This window comes from Hakea prostrata, chromosome 5, assembly GCF_041222555.1.
Source record: "Hakea prostrata isolate BN-2017 chromosome 5, UWA_Hpros_2, whole genome shotgun sequence".
NCBI classification, from domain to species: domain Eukaryota; kingdom Viridiplantae; phylum Streptophyta; class Magnoliopsida; order Proteales; family Proteaceae; genus Hakea; species Hakea prostrata.
Window position 1 is genome coordinate 32,610,959 of NC_142604.1, and position 18,153 is coordinate 32,629,111.

At 38.3% G+C, this 18,153-nt stretch overlaps 1 protein-coding gene across 5 annotated transcripts in view; it reads right to left on the minus strand.

Moving 5' to 3' along the window:
- The window catches only part of MED8 (mediator subunit 8), a 91,684-nt gene that overhangs the window by 26,073 nt on the left and 47,458 nt on the right, over nucleotides 1-18,153 (minus strand). The window lies entirely within an intron of this gene.

Here is an 18,153-nt window from a genome sequence, read left to right on the forward strand (position 1 = left end):
GTAACCTAGGGTCTGGGTTATCCAGGATCCTCTCTATTAGAACCATCAGCAAATTAGGGTTAAACACTTGCTGTCACCTCAGTGGAAAGTGTGTGTGTGTGTGTATGTGTGTTAAACATAATACAGTTCAGATCCAAAACACCTTGATGTAACCTAGGGTCTGGATTATCCAGGATCCTCTCTATTAGAACCATCAGCAAATTAGGGTTAAACACTTGCTGTTTGGGTTGAAACCTCAGTGGAAAACAGCTGTTTTACTCAAAATACCGCGCGGATGAGGCTAGCTCCTTGCTGTACTTCAGTTTCTGATCTGGGAATGGATTTAGGTTTACGTATAAGGGGGTTTAGGTCTTGGGAGGGGTGATACCAAGGTTAGGCTTTTGTTGTTTTGGAATTCCACAGCTGAATATGTAAGTCAGGGCTTAAAAGAATGCTGTTGCAGCATCTCAATTGGGCTTGTGAAGGGGCTGTTGTTGCATGTTTTACAATTTCAGGTCAAGTCTAATAAGTTTAGGTCAGTCCTAGATGGATTAGAATCTGTTTCAAGAGTCCCAAAGGGTTTGGGAATCTTGGATTTGATTGGGACTGGAATCACGTGTAGGAGAAGGGGTGGGGATGCTTTGGTTGAGGGGTTTGGGAGTTGTGATAGTTTCATTGGAACTAGGGCTAGAGTCAGACTATGGTTTGGGTTGGTCCAATCAGGCTGAAACTGGAAGAAAAGGTCACCATGGTTAGTGGGATGATGTTCCAAAAGTTTGGGACAGATCTAACGGTTAGATTTCCAAATTTCTGACCTTGAATTTTAGGGATGGGAAAAAATTCGAAAATTGCAGAAAAGTCCAATAAAATACAAAAGAGGTGACAAAGGCATTAGGGTTATGGTTTTGGGGTTGGGAGGGTGGCCAAGCATAGGGAACGGGCTGGGGTTGTACTTAATTGATGGGGAAGAACAACACTTGAAGGCTGCTGGAAGTCTTGAAAGTTCCTGGACTGCCGCAAGCTTGCAGAGGATGAAAAATAATTGCAGAAAACTCTCAAATTTCGCCATGGCCCTCCCAAGAAGAAGGATGGGCTTTTACAGCCTTGCAGCTGAAGCAAATTGACCAAGATTCAAACTAGGAACTTATCCATAAAGGATTCCCTTTACAAAGGACTCAACTACTTAATAACAAAAGGACTCAACTAATTGATAACAAAAGACTCTTAAACAAACCCTAATTGGACTCTTACATAAGACATCTTGAAGAAATAAAATTACATAGAATTACCAACTCTGAGAAAAAGTCCTTCTTGCAAGTTGGACTCTAGATCAAACTTTTATATCGACTGGGACTTTGTCGTAAGTTTATAACTCATTACATACTAACCCCCAATAAAATAAATAAATAAATAAACAAAGATAGATCCATGACCCTTCGATCAAGGGGTTCCAACTAGACCCTTCTTAAGCCCTAAAAGGGCAGGAAATTGACCAAAATACCCCTAGGAAATTCAAACAGCATCCAATTGGGCTTCTAGGTCTGGGTATTGGGCCCAATTACAAGGGGGATCAACTTTGTTCACGTCAGATCTATTGATATAACCAGGCCTAGTAAACTCCCCCAAGAACCACTGAAAGGCCCATGGAAGCCCAAGAATTGAGCTAAACAGCCCCCTGACCACGCAGCAGCTAGGGCTGGCCGAATGCCATTGAGGGTATTTTGATCATTTTTGCACACCTCTTCTTGGGGATCCATGAGTACTAGGACACTCTTTCATGTTACGAGTATAGAACTATTTTATTTACTTTAATTGGTTGAGTCAAAGTCAAGATAATTAAGAGTCCTAGTCTTGGCGGAAGTGCTAGTTGGAATCTTAGTTGCAAGATTCATTCTAGATAATTCTTATTTTTACTTCGTTATTTTCTTGTGGTCCCAGTTGGCAACATAGTAGGAAATGTCGCTAAAATATTGTCGAAAGATATTTCGGTGTCTCGGTAAGTAGCAGTACAAAATCTTGACCAAAATGAAAAAAACCCACAACGTCGGCTGAATATTGCCGGTACAAGGTTGATATTTCGCCCAACGGGCGATATTTCGAACGTTCGTGTTTTTGTCAATTTCTCGGCAATTTCTTGCCAAGATGTCGGCTATAAAAGCCATTTCGAGTCGGAATTTCACCTTATTTGGGCGAAATTTCGACTCCTTATTCCAGAGCTTATCTCTCCTCCACAGGTTGATTCTTGCACTTTTTGTGTCGATCTTCGACATCTAGAAATTTTCATCTCAGAGGAACCACACTACTCCAAACTTCATTTTTACAAAATGTATAATAGAAAGGTGTTGGATAGGTATTGCCGAAATACAAGTTAAACATCATGGGCCAACCTATGAGCTAACGATGTCAAAATAAATTTGCAAAGTAATTTATTTGTTAATTTTCAAGCATAAAAAATTCAAGTTTCCTACATTGAAAGTGCAACAGATATATATGATATATGCCTTGTATGGGTATGGATTTAATATATGTTGAACTCCACGAGGCAATCTATGGTCTCGTAGAGTTGAAATATTTTTCCACCTAACAAATAATTATTTCATTTTTGTAAATTATTAAAATATTTGTACAAATATAAATAATTATGGAAAATAGGGAAAAAGGTTTTGGAAATTATATTAAATTATGAATAGCTCTATATGTGGTCTTGAAGTGTTGTCTATGCAGTTTCATTGCCGGTTTTGGTATTTGAAGCCTATTTTCTTGGTGAAATTTTTTTAGAATTTCATTTTATATTTTATATATAAAAAATAATAATAGACAAAAGGGGCAGGGGAAAAATTACTAGCTACATGCATGATTGTTTCTTTGTCTAGGTAAAATTATTTTGGTGTTGTTCAGTGACCTGTGCAATCATTTTGTATGCAATAGTGACCATGTTTGCTAGTGGGAGTCAGAGGCGGGGTGGTTCACAAGGAAAGGCACAGAGAGTAGTAGGAGGGAGGGTTGACCCTACATGGCAATATTGTGTGGCGATTGATGGAAACAAAAACAAGACACTATAATTTTTGTGGTAAGTTGTTAGGTTCAGGTGGCATCAACAGGTTTAAGACACACATCACTGGAAGTCCGAAAGATGTAGCCACATGGACGAAGGCTAGTGTAGAAATACTGAAGGAGTCAGGGAATTAAAGAAAGGGAAGGAGAAGAAGAGAGTGGATAGAGCACTCGATGACACAATGCAAGGACCTTTGGCATTCAAAGTTGATTATGATTCCGAGGATGTTAACCCCGTTGATGTGGGCAAAAAGCAAGAGGAGAGGGAGATGAGGCATGTGATAGTAGAGAGTAGGGCATCGCACCAACAGGATCATGAGAGGGCCAAAGCTAGAGCTACAGAACCATTTGAGTTAGGGGCACGTTCAGCTGATCACAGAGTCGGAGGGTCACTCCTCCATTAGCAATTGATTATCCATGCCGGCAGGACCAAATCTGAGAGTAGGATTCTGATGTTTTCAAGGAGAGGGGGCCAAGCAACCCAAGTTCTCAAGTGCATCGAAGAACATGAAGGGCAAGGTTACAAGGGCAGTGCAAAGTGGATGCTCTTCCATAACATTCCAGCAAACACAACACAAGAACCATACAAAAAGAATATGATAGATACTATGCAGAGGCAAGTCTAGGATAAGCTGGCTCCACCCCTAAGTGGTAATAACCACCTTCCTTACACCAAAGGAAGAGTTGGAGAAATAAATTGAGGATATGAGACCTTTCTGGGATACTTATGGATGCACCATTATGTCCAATGGATGGATCAGTTCGACAAAAAGTCCATCACCAACTTCATAGAATTTTGTGATAAGAGGATTGTATTCGTGAGATTTGTCGATGCTACCAATAATGTGAAGGACCACAGATATTGTGGAGGAGGTGGTGGGGCCAAAGAATGTACTATAGATCATCACCGATAATAGCTACACTTTTAAGAAGGCCAGTGAGATGATGAAGTCAAGTGAGTATCATCTTTTTTGGACACCCTGTGCAACCCATTATATTGGCCTCATGCTGAAGGACACTAGGAAGATCAAAATTGTTGAGGGCATAATGGAGAAAGGCTCGACAAGTGACAAATTTCATTTATAATGGTGACTTAGTGCAATCTGATTCGATGAGATATGTGCATAGAAAAAAAATTCGAGGGAAACTCAAGTTTTGATCAGGTGAAAATGGGAAACCTAGGTGGGAAATTGAGAAATTTCGAGGAAACTTAGGATTTTTTCATACAAATTTCAACATCAAGTTTCGACAGATTTTAGGGAGTATTTTAGGGTGAAACTCTGCATTTCAGCTAATTAGCATATAAAGAACACATTGGCACCTGCATTTTGCTAAAACATCAATGTAGATATGTCATTCAATGTACATAACATCAATGTACAGTTGTCCAAGAAGTACACTACAAACTTAACTACTTAAGTACATAACATTCAATATATAATTTCTAACTTCAAAGCATCAAATACAAAGTAACTAACAGTAAAAGGAAAGTACAATTCAGTGCAAAGAGGAGTGTCTCGATGGATCCACCCTATGAGCTGAGTAGTACTATATCAGTAACATCCTCTCCTCCAACCAACGAACATAGATATCCCATGACATTTTATACATAGGGTTATCAAGGTATTCAACAACTGCAACTTTATAAGTTTGGTCATCAACATGCCTAAGATAACTAGTCTGAAGGAATATGCAATTTGGATAAGGAAGTCCTAATGAAGTGGGTATTTGGGGAAACATGAAAGAAACAAAAAAAAATGAAAATTTGTGAAAGTTATGAAACTCAAGAAAAAGTCTCAGGTTTCCACGAAATTTCCCATGTTTCCCACGAAATTTGGGAATTCTTTTCTCTCATGAACCAACTGGTCCAGCTAGGTTAAACTAGGTTTCGACTAGTTTCGATAGGTTTCAAGGTTTCAACAGGTTTTGATCGAAACTTGGGATTTTTTCAGTCCCCTAGTTTTTCGTTTTGAGGTTCCCAAAATGGGAAATTTCGCTAGTTTCTACCGAATTTTGTTTTATGGATATGCGACAAACTTCGTCACCCTCAACAATATACAAGAGAATAAGATAGGTTGAGATCAATGTTTGCATCCTAGGAGTGGTTTGATTAGGCTAGATCCAGGTTAAATAAGTAAATTTTATACAATTATTTCATTTTACAAATTATAATATTATCTACTAAGTACTAACTTAACATGTTTGTTATAATTCAAGACCCAACACAGACGCAATGCATAGTGCACTATCTGATCCAATGATTTCTAGAGAAGTGTGGGGATTGTCTTGAAAAACCATGCCCATCAAAAAGGTCGTGCATATGGTGGACTCCTTAAGGTGGCCCACTATGCCCCACTAGTTTGTAGCCATTCAAAATATGAAAATTGCCATACAAAGAACCCCAAAGGCTGCCAAGGTTTCCTAAATGTCATCGATAAACGATGGACCCAACATCTAACATCTTATGCATCAGCTGCACAAGGATGGTAAGTAGATATCATGGGTTTTTGCCTTGCAGCCTTGTTGGTAATTAGTGTGAATTGTGTAGCCTATTATCTCAACCCCAAATATCAATACAACAAACGTTGGGGGTTGGACATGGACTTGCTTGATGCAGTGATGGAGGTGATTGCAAAGTTAGAGCCGGACCCAATGGTCCAATCATTTTGCAACGAGGTGAAATAGTAGGAATTTCAAACTTAGGATTTGCATTTGATTTTTGAAAAAATTTAGCTAACCATCATTACAAATGTTTGTAGATAAATCTGTTTACGCGCGCCTTTAGGTCCTTTAGTTCTAATGCTACTCTGAGTGGACAAGATGGTGTTGATTCAACTTAGATGCATTATTATTATTACATTTTACAAATAAGTAGATTATATATTAAGTATTCACTTAATGTTTTTGTCATAATATAACAGAGTGGTGGGTTTTGTATGGCTCGAGTGTATCAAACCTTAGGAGACTGGCGATCAGGATCTTCTCCTAGACTTGCTCTGCCTTTGGGTGCAAAAGGAACTAGAGTACATTCAGCTTGATCCAACCCAAAAGGAGGAACATATTGGTGAGCTAGTGCCTAAATGATCTAGTCTTTTGCCACTACAAAATGAGGTTGAATTTACGACACGCAAGGGAATAGTATGAGGGTAGGGGGCAGGACATCGACCTTGCCTATATCTTCGAGGTGGAGTCAGATGTTGAGAATCCCCTCGCTAATTGGTTGATGGACAGGGTTGAGTTGATGTTGGACCTGCTTGGCGGGAGGCCTATCCCAAAGATTGTTCAAGCTGCAGGGGTTGATGTCGACGCATTCATGGCATCTCAAGATGGGCGGACACATGCGTAGGAGGCAGCTAGTATTGTGGATGAGGATTGAAGATGGCCCTTGGCATGCACGATGGCGATGAGTTTGTGCTGACGACACTCAAGTCTACAGGATCTAGAAGACACCCTTGCTCCTAGTTAGACTCAGATACATGATGATGGTGGTGGTGATGATGACGAAACTGGAGGTAATGGGAATGATGGTGGTGATGATGACGAAAATAGTTGTGGAGCTGGAGGAGAACTTTGAAAGCATTTACCAGTTCCATGGAAGAAAATTCGATCGAAATGGTCGAAATTTCGACCGAAATGCCTGCAAAAATCCAAATCGAAACGAAATGTAGTAGTAGGCACGAAATGTATCCATATCGTTTCATATCGACCGAAATTTCGACCAAAATTTCGACATATCAGCATTCCAACTTGTTTTTCCTTAGCTTTTGTTGGTTTCTATCCGATTTTCACCTAATTTTCACTACTCCTTTGCCTTCAAACACCACTTTTGCTCATTTTTTTGCCTCCAAACACCTCTTAAGCCACAACAGCTACAAAGGAAACTCTAGCAGCAATAGAATATGAAGCATGAGCCACACCCAACAGTTCCAAACTTCCCCTTTTTTTATTTTTGTTTTGTTCATGCCTTAAATGATCTTGTATTGCCTTGAAATTAATATATGTTTAGCCTAGGACTATGATCTATAATTGTGTTTTGTTAAACTTATCTTTTTATTATTTGCTACCATTTTTTCATTTTTTTTATTTTAATAATTATTTTCTAAAATTATGTATTTTTATTTTATGTATATATGATATATAGGCTTTAGCTTAATATATTTGAGACACCATCACTTGATCTAATTGGTCATTTTATTTTGTTGACTTGTTGTATATGTAACCATTCTACCAAACAATTCATGTATGTTGTTGATTCTATGCATGTGTGCAATACAGTTTGCACTTGTCAGAACCAATCATTTGTTAGTATACTTGAATGATAAATTTTCAATAGTTTTGTTTTTTACAAAATGCTAGTTCCATTGTGTTTATTATGCTTGAAATAAGTAGTATACAATAATCCAAATCATTTTGAGTCCATATGAGGCCCGAAATTGAAGTTCCAATTTTCAGAAAAAGTGTCCAGTTTCAATCGAAATTTCGACCGAAACGTCGAAATTTCGGCCTTTTGCAAGGTCGAATTTTCTTCCTTGACCAGTTCCATTATCAGAGATATAACTTCCCCGCCCCCCCAAAAAAAAAAAAAAAAAAAAAAAAAAGATACTAGGGAGAGTCACTTCACACATGCCACATAGGATGTAGATCATGGTGTTGAGGCAAATCGTTGTCATGCTACGACTTACAACTCGAAGGGTAAGGGAAAGAGGAAGCAGCACAGACATGGTTATAGACATAGCTCGGTAGCTCCTATGAAGAGGACACTTCAAAGTACAAATCATACTGCTCCGCATCTACTTATGGGGCTTACAGTTATACTCCTAATGGTGGGATTCACATCCTCTGTAATTCCCTTTCCTACAATTCCCTGCAATTCCCTCATAGGATTGTGCCATGTGGCATTTAAGTAATCCAAATGTTACCCAACAAACTAGAGTTTAAATAAAATTCAAATTTATGGGTGGATTTAAATAAAATTCAAATTTAGTTTAAATTGGATAACCGTTGGATTACTTGAATGCCACATGGCACAATCTTATGAGGGAATTACAGGGAATTGTAGGGAAGGGAATTACAGAGGATGTGAATCCCCTAATGGTGTCGGTCCTAGTCATAGACATTATGATAAAAGTATCCCTTCCGATGGTGGTCACAGTGATTATGGGTCGACCTTGGGGGTAGAGTCAATTGTGGAGTCCGTCTTCAAACCACCACCACCAACAGCAGCACACCCAGAAGAGCCTATTCTGCATCCCTATTCTCATTGCCCTCAACCAGGAGTTCTCCAGAGCTTGAATGACGTGGCAAGCAGAGCTGTAGTTTTTGACTTCTCAACAACCACCAACAAGGAGATGTGATGGAATCAATATTTGGTATTGAGATGATGGGATCACTACATGCTTGCCTACACTTGTATAGTTTTACTTGTACATCATATATAAATGACTACTTGCATGGTATTGAGATGATTGGATCACTTGTCTTTTTTTTTCTTGCAATTTAACAAAAATCTTTATGTTCTCCTGCATCAATTGCAACTTACATTTGTTTTTAAATTCATGTTTCAGACTATCAGTTTCACCCATATACAAGCGCGCATGCACCAATCAAGAACACCCGTTTAGGTTAGGTTTTAGGCAAAAATAACACTCCCAATGTGTTTATTGGCCTCATATTAGGCTAGACACCAACCCCAAATACCCCTCCCCCCCTTAAACTGTAGGGTGAAATTTCAATAAAACATTCTCAAAAACCATCCCAGTTAGGTTTGTTAAAACCCTAACCCTTTGCTTTCACAACATCCTAGTTCTAATTTCCCTTCCTCGAATCAAATCTAGGGTATGTTTGGCTACCCAAAACTCGTTCCATCTTAATTTTGTTAAAACCCTAACAGTCCCAAAAGCACCAGCCCATTTTAACATTTGTCAAAACCCTAATTCATCTCCATCCACCAGCCCATCTCAAAGTTTGAACCTCCCTAACCCTCCCCATAGTATAATTTCCGGAAACAAACCATCTCACCAGAGGTCTTTCTCTTCTCGAATTATCAATTAATTTCTCCAAATCATCCCAAAACCATGCCTACAAACATCCCACAGGAAACCCATAACTTTCTAAACATCCCATAACCCAAAAGTTTCCTTTTCTTTACCCAAAACAAACCCATCATAAAATGCTAACCCTTTGATAGCCCATTTATCAGCTGGTTCTAGTTAACAGAGGATCCTAAAGACTAACCCAGACCCTAGGTTACATACAGCTGCTCTATAATCAAGGATTTCAATCACAAAACCTTAAAAATCAATTATCCAACATTTCAACATGAAAGGTAGTTTTCTGGTTTTACAATCTTGGTTTGATGTTCTTGCAAAAACTCTGAAGCCGCTTAATTTAGTTCATTTATGAAACAGCCAAACAAAATTCGAGTCCAAGAGAAGTAGGTACCTATTCAAGCAGGCAGGTTATCATATGTGGAATAGCTATGGATTTCAGAAAATTCAATTTCACAATCTACCAGTATATTCTGTGGGAAGAACAAATCAAGATTCCATGGTCCTATCTTGAGTTCCTACAGATTTATTTATGCCAAGCTCTTTTATAAGAAACATACAAATTATACCCTCTTTAACAGTAGAAACCCAAAATACTTGGGTTTGTGTTTCTCTTCCTCTTTAACCGTCTTTGGTGATTGCCTCAAACAGCATTCGATGCTCATCCAATTAATTTTGGACTCCTTTGGTCACATTGACTTTGCTTCGAAATTCTGGTGATTTAGATTCTGATTCTCAACTGGGATTAACTTTGAATATTTGGTTTATTGCCATTTTTGAACTACAGAGTATTTTCCATGTCTTAATTTTTTATAGGAATGAGGCAGCATATCAGATTAAACCAGCAATCAAAATGAACAATATTCTTATTCGTGAGAGTTCAACTTTTCGATGTCTTTCATTTGGCAGAGAGGTTCATCAAAGTTCACAAGGATGATCCGATGGCTTAAGACTCGACGGCCATAAATAAAATGATGGGATTTCTGGTTCTGCCTCATGAGCTTTCTATGAATGTGTTGCAGAAATTCAAAAACTAATTATCTGTGCAAGTGATTCAAGAGAGAGAATTGAAGGAGTCCATTTTACAGCAGAAACTGAGGTTTGTAGAATCTTAATTGCCTCAACTACAACCTCGATTCCTCTTTGATTTCTCTTCTGTCATTTTTTATCTTTAAGTCTCCCTATTCTGGGTTTTTAGTCCCAAGAGAAGAAATAAATGATCATTTCATCTCTCCATTTCGACTTCCATTAACCTCCACTACTCAGCTTGAATTATGACTTCAGATTGCTGCAACTCTTTTGTACCTGGGATCTTTATTATTTTTGTTGAAATTCTGTGACTGGAAGTAACTTTGAAGGCAATGCGTAGGGGGCCGTGCTGCATGGGAATTTCCAGTGGAGGCAGTGCTGCTGCTGCTGCTGCTGCTGGCAAGGGAGAAGGTGGCAATATCAGTGTGGTGTTGGCAGTGGAGGAGGAAAAAAAGTAGTTTTAGGTTGAAGACAATGGAAAGGGTAAAATAGTAGTTTGCTTTATGATGCTTAGTGAAAGATATGCTCAAGGTTATTTTGGGCATTTTGAAAAGACGGAAAGCAGCCATGTCAGCAATAGAACAAATCAAAGTGGTAGGGGATAACAGTATAAGTAGGCAAAGTACAGGTTTCTGTAAGTGACCTTGAAAAGTGCACGAGGCAAGGAAGCAATTTCATAGTATAGGGGCAACAATAATTTTCGCTTCTAATTACCAGTCTTGCGAATATCGATTTCTTGCTTCCTCAAAATTTTGAGGCAAACCTAGCAGCCGATATTATATAACCCCTTAAAGGTCCCAAAGTATTGTTTTAACCACCACAGTGGGAGATCCGAGATCTCGCGAGATATCTCGCTAAATTGAAAGGACGACATAAGAGGAGAGTCGAGATGCGAGAGATTTCGCCACGAGATCTCCCCATCTCTCAGCGAAATCTTGCCAAATGTGGTCCAACCACATGCTTTAGGGGGTTTAAAAACCCCATATCTCATGCGACAGAGTCGAGATTCGCCTCTCTATAGCCTCTTTCTCGCTACAACTCTCAAATGTCGCCGGAAAATTAATTTTCAGCCAGAATTTTTTGGCGATTAAACTTTTAAACATACTAACACATCCACAACATCAATTATCAACATTCAAGCCTATTTCAACTAGATCTTCAACAAAAGTAAGATCCCCCCTCCCAAATTTGATTTTTTTCAAATAGAATATTCTACAATCGGTATTTGACTCTAGTATAAATATATGTTAATCTACTAGCTTCGGTCTACACTTTCATGGAAACAAATTTAATTTTCTGCTATTAAATTATTTCTTGAACTTTAGTATTTAAAAAATAATATCTAAAAAATTAAAATTAAAAAATATAAAAATTTATTTATGATATGAATGTGATTATCACTTATGTTAAACAACATTGAGAGGGCTACAACCCCATGTAGTTATATTTTGATTATAATGATTGCTGTATTTATTTTTATTTTTTATTTAAATAATTAAATAAAATAATTATGAAAATTAATATTTTATTAAACAATTATCTTCTTCTTCTTCTTTTTTATTTTTTTTATTTTATTAATGATGCTCATATTATGTAATTTATTTTAAAAATACAAACATGTATGTTTGAGCTTTGTATATATGTTAACTTAAAACAAAGTGTGTGTTTTGTTGCTTTATAAATTGTTTTTACATTTTTTTATTTATCAAAAAATTATTCTAATGTTTATTTGGGAACATTCATGTATTTATTTTAGTGTTGTAGACTTATATCTTAAATGACAACTAGTGGGAGTGGTAGCACTAGTAATGGGACTTAGGACATTGCTTGGCAACATGGGGATCCACATGCTGCCGACAAAAAAACATCCTGATGCAAGTATTGGCTTCAAGACCTTGAATTCTGGTGGTTCAATCAGATTAAAGCAACATTTGGCTAGTGGCTACAAAGATGTTGCCAAGTGTACCAAGGTTCCTTATGAAGTGCAAAAAGCAATTACAACAACTTTAAAGAGAGGGAGAGAAAAAAAGGATGAGATGACACAAAAACAAAGGAAATTTGAGGATACAGTGCTATGTAGACCTTTCGTTGATGTTGACGAGGAGTCAAACGACGATGACGAGAGGAGGAGGGTCATGGGTATTCAGTCACAGGCCGAGTGGAGGCAAATGAATGTTGCAATGGAAGCTAGCAAACAGTCCTTACATTTTTAGAATGTGAGACAATATGAATAGACAAGAGGAGCAGCAGGTTTAGGGTTAGGGGCATCCATACCACCTAGACATAGTTTTCGTGGAAGTGAGAGGACTGAAAGAAGGAAGACTGCACATTATGATGCCACATTTGACCAAGACTCCTCCCTCTTCAGGCATCAAGACACCTATCAAAGACGCATTTCATATATGTTTGCTGAAGGTAGAGAAGGCAGTAGGGAGGAAGAAGCTAGGTTGGCAATCAGTAAATTCATGCTCTACAACAACATTGTAGCCAATGTAGCCAAAACATCATACTATCAGGGGATGATCAATGGAATTTTCTAGGGCAAGTGTAGGGGTTAAAGGCCTAATAGTTTGGGAAGTAATGAATAAATATTTACCAAAGCTGAAGCAAGAGGTGGAGGAATACATTGGTGCACTAACGGAAAGACAAACAACACAAGGTGTTACTATGATGGTTGATGGATGGACTGGTCCTACTAGATAATCCATCATTAATTTCATGTTGAGCTGCAATGGAAAGAAATCCTCTCCTAAGTCAGTGGATGCCTTAAATAAAATCAAAGAAGCTGACTACCTTTACAAGCTTCTTATGCAGGTGGTCCTTAATGTAGGGCCAAGCAATGTTGTCCAAATTGTCACAGATAACAATGCCAACTTCAAGAAAGCGGGTGAAATGTTGATGAAGAAGAGGAGCAGCAGGATCCACCTCTTTAGAACACCACGTGAAGCACACTCGATTGATCTTATGTTGAAGGACTTAGGGAAGATAAAGTCAATCAATGCTGTGATTAACAAGGTTAGAAGGGTCAATAATTTTGTTTATAACCATGGTTATGTGCTGAAGACGATGAGGAACCACTGTAAGGGTGATCTAGTTAGACCAGAATTGACTAGATTCGCCACCAACTATGTAGCTCTAAAAAGCTTCCAGAAGAAAGTGGTGGGTCTATAACACATGTTTGCAAGTGAGGAGTGGTTTAATTCGCGTGAATTTAGCCATCCTGAAGCAATGGTAGACAACAAACCATTGTTGATTATTCCTTTTGGAGACAGTTGAATACGACAGAGTTGGCTAGAGCTGCTGCCCTGACTACTTCAAATCCTACGAGAGGATCATCAATGATAGACTTTTAACCAAAGTACCATTACAAGAATGATTTGGGACTTAATGTAAGGTTGATGAATGCGGTGCAAGACGTGGTGCAGAAGCCTACCAACTCCCTTCATGCAGAGGACAATTAATGAAGAGGTGAGAATTTATTCAATTGTTTCTTCAACTTCTTGCATTAGTGCATATACAGTAGTAAAAGGACAATAATTGAACAATTGGTGTACAGATTAGGGAGTTCAGGGATGCCTCTGGGAGTTTTGGAAAGCCTTCTGAGGTTGCAACTAGGCCAAAAAAATGATCCTGGTAAATAGTCCATTACTATAAGTCTTTTTTTTTTTGGTAAACATTATTATAAGTCTATAACTCTATAAGTGATAACTGATAAATCCATAAGACTATAACCTAAAAGTTATATAAGTATTAAGATTTATTTGCCTAATGCATTCATATATTTGGTTATGTAGCTTACCAGTGGGTGTTAAATGGAACTAGTTCGCCAAATCTTAGGGACAAAGCAATTTAAGTACTCTCACAGACTTGCTCATCCTCTGCTTGCGAAAGGAACTAGAGCACCTTCTCACTCATCCATAGTAAGGTACGAACAGATTGAGGAGTAAGAGGCTCAAGGACTTAGTGTATGTGCATTACAACATAAGATTGAGAGTAGGGCACATACAAGATGATATGGATGACGAAAATCGGGAACTGATTGAGTTGACTGATATATTCCACAAGCCCCCCGCAGAGGATGAGGAATAAGATGTTATATATCAGTGGGTTAGGGATCGAGGTGGCCCAGTGCTGGATGGGCCAAGAGGGTAGCCGAATCCTACCACTGCTGCTGCCATGGGCCCAGATGTTGTGGCTAACCATATGTCTTCTGACGAGGGTCAGGCTGCTGTAACAGCATTAGCAAGACAAAGTGTACCATTTGTGGAGCCACCTAGTTGACATAAAACAGCTGTGATGATTTCTAGTAGTGGGAGTTCAGATGATGCCGATGATACCATCGCTCCAAGTCAGCCATCGAGTCATGGAGGCAGTCAGGCTGGTAAAAGTAAGGGTTAACAAAGGGAGTCACCTCCACCAGATCTGAGTCATCCAACACGTGCAAGCCGTAGTTCCCCGGTCTCTCGAACTTATACTAGGAGTAGGAAGAGCAGATCAAACCAAAGGCAACCTAATGATGATGCAAGCATACAAGATCTTGAATTGAACATGGGAAGCATGAGCCTAAATTATGGTCACAGTGGTTCACAATAGCAGAGTTTGGCCAGCTGGCAGTCATCGGAATACCTATATGGGGGTCACACAACCTAGTCAAATGACACTGGGTATTCTTCTTATGGAGATCATGCTATCCCTCAAGAGCCCGCACTTGGAGAGTACACATACAGGAGTGAAGGTGGGTTGTTGACTGATTGGTTTAGAAACCCCTACCTATAGTACAAATTTTGGTCGAAGCATACGAAACTTTTTTTTGAATGTCGAAATGAAACTGAAAGGACCTAAAAAAAGTCCCTCGATTTGATCGAAAGAAACTGACGAAATTTCGACCTTGGGTCGAAACCTGGTTGAACCAGACTTGACCAGCTGGGAAACATGGGAAGCTTCAACTGTTTCGATCGAAACTGTCGAAATTTCGATCAAAACTTGAAACTGGGTTAAATAGTTTAGCCGGTTCACTTTTAAAAAAAGTCGTCTTTTTCGATCGAAACTCTGGGAAATCAGAGTTTTGATTGCGAAACCACGGTAGCAGCAAGGAGTTTTGACACCAGTTTCCCACCATTTTTTAGCTGTTTTTCATGATTTTGGATCATTTCGACCACTTTTGAACACTCCTTTGTTGATTTCGGCCCTTATTGGTGGATTATTTCACAGTTTTCAAGCTTTGTTGCAAGGTAACTTAAGTTTCCCCTATTTTTTTGATTTTTCCCTTTCCTTCATGATCAAATGGTGTTGGAATGTTCTAAAATTTACTATAATGGTCTCTAGTAGGTAGATTAACAAGTGGTGTTGTTGGATTTGATCGTTCTAGAGTTATACTATTTTTTTATTTTTCTGATTTTAAAAATACCTAAAAAATTATATTTTTTTATTTGCTTCATGCTCAAAGCATAATGGATTGAGTCGATATTGTTAATTGTTATGTGTCGTCTCTATTAAGTAGATTTACATATGTTATTCATTGAATCTGATTTTTGAAGTGGTTTTACTATGTTTTCTGATTTATCTTGTATTTAATAACTATTATTAAAATATTTTCATTATAAAAAATATTTTTAATTAGGAACAAAAATTTCAAAATGTTTATGAATACCTTACTTAACATATGTAGTTGATTGAATCTGTTTTTTGAAGTGTTTTACTATGTTTTCTGATTTTTTCTTATACTTAATAATTATTATAAAAATATTTTTAATTAGGAACAAAATTTTCAAAATGTTTATGAATGCCTTATTTTACATATGTAATTGATTGAATCTGATTTTTGAAGTGTTTTACTATGTTTTCTGAAAATTTTTGTATTTAATAATTATTATGAAACATACTATAATTATAAAAAAAATTATTTTTAATTAGGAATAAAAACTTAAAAATGTTTATGAATACGTTAGTTTATACTTTACAAGTAATGTGTGACTGTGTTGTTAGACTTTAGTGTCTTTAGGGCCTTAGGCTAAAATTAAAGTGTTGGGTTTCTATTTTAACGGTGATTATTATGTATGTTTGTATCAAGAATTCAGGATTCAGGCACAAACTTTTGAGTTAGAGACTCAGAAACATGATGTCAGACATAGTTTGGTAGTATGGTAGGCCTCTGACGGATGATAGGAAGAAGTCAGAGTGTAAATATTGTTTAACAGATTGGATCAGGTAGGGCCACTCGACTAAAGATCCATCTAGCAGGAGGGGACCGCAATGTAGTTGGACGCCCCAATGTCCTTTATGAAGTTAAACTAGCAATGGCAAAATATGTGACAGGAGGGCAAGAGAAGAGGGCACAAAAGAAAGCAAAGAGGGATCAGTTCTAAGCGGCATGCCTAAAGGAGGTGGGAGAGAAAAATGTGGATCCAGATCCAGGTGATGCATCATCCCCAGAGGCAGAGATGGAGAGGGTACTCAGGATGAGTAGGGAGTCTCGTAGACTCAATGAGATCAGGAGGACACAAGGTCGTGGGTGTAGGGTCATCTAAAGATCCAGATGTTGAGAGGGCAAACGGAGGCAGCTTCAGTATGAGGAGGAGCCAGAGTGTCAGAGAGTCAGTTCCATTACCATGGGCCCCACGATCATAACCTAGTGCCACATCTGCTGCACCTAGACCCAATGCCACATATGTTGCTTCTAAACCCATTGTGATAGATCCTGATGTGATACTACTCACTAATCCTGACTTGTTTGTGAGGCCACAGACAAAACAGAAAAAATTAAAGCATATGTGGGGTAATGTGAAGGAGAACGTGGGGATGGCCTTTTCTAAGTGGGCATTATATCAGTGTTCCTACAAATGTTGCAAAAGGGCCTTAATATAAGGCGATAGTGGATGAGATTAGTGGTGCTAGACATGGGGTGGTTGGGCCAACCTCATATAAGATATATAATGTATATCTCCCACGGCATAAGGAAGACTTGAAAGCCTACATTGATGGTCTTAAGCTGATGTAGAGGCACTATGGGGTGATAGTGATGTGTGATGGTTGGACTAGTCCCACTAGACAATCTATCATCAATTTTATACTGAATTGTGATGGGAGGACGGTGTTCCTTAAGTCTATTGATGCATCTGGTTAGAAGGATGCAAAATACTTATATGGGTTGATGAAGAGTGTGGTGAAAGAGGTTGGATTCGAGCACGTGGTGCAGATTGTGACTGATAATGGCTCCAATTTCAAGAAGGCTGGGATGAAGTTAATGTAAAATCCCATGTATAGGCTCTTCTGGACTCCTTGTTCGGCACATTGTATTGATTTGATGCTGAAAGTCATAAGGCAAATCAAATTTGTGAAGAACGTTGTTCAGCGGGCTTAAATGTGACCACATTCATATATAACCATGGATATGCTTTGGATATGTTGAGGAGGACATGTGGTGGGACTTGGTGAGGCCTGGGGTCATAAGATTTGCTACAAATTGGATTGCCTTGAAGAGTTTTGAGAAGAAGAAAGCCCAACTACATGTGATGTTTGCAGCTGAAGAGTGGTTTGCCTGGCCCCAATCAGAATCATCAGCAGGGAGAGCAGTACAGACTACCATATCCAGTGATACCTTCTGAGGAAATCTAAAAGTTGTTGTGAAGCTTCTAGACCCTATGGTGACAGTTTTGAAGTTGGTAGATCAACAAAGGAAACCAACTTTACCACATATATGGGCTGCAATGGAGATGATGAAGGAGATGGTTAGGAAAGTATATCATAAGGGCAACCAAAAATTCCTTGATATCATCCAGGAGAGGTGGGAAAGGCAATTGAAACATCCATTACATTTGGCTGGTGAGTTGAAAGTTATTAAAATTTTCAAGTTATTACTTAAATACTTAATTGTTAATAACTTAATACTTATTATGTAGTTTTGTAGTTTCTTACCATCTCATTTATTGGCTTGTTTGGTAGCCTATTATTTGGATCCCATGTACCACTACAGTAGAGAACTTGGGATGAGGGTAGATTTGATCCGAGCAATCCATAAAGTAGTGGAAAGGTTGGAACCAGATCC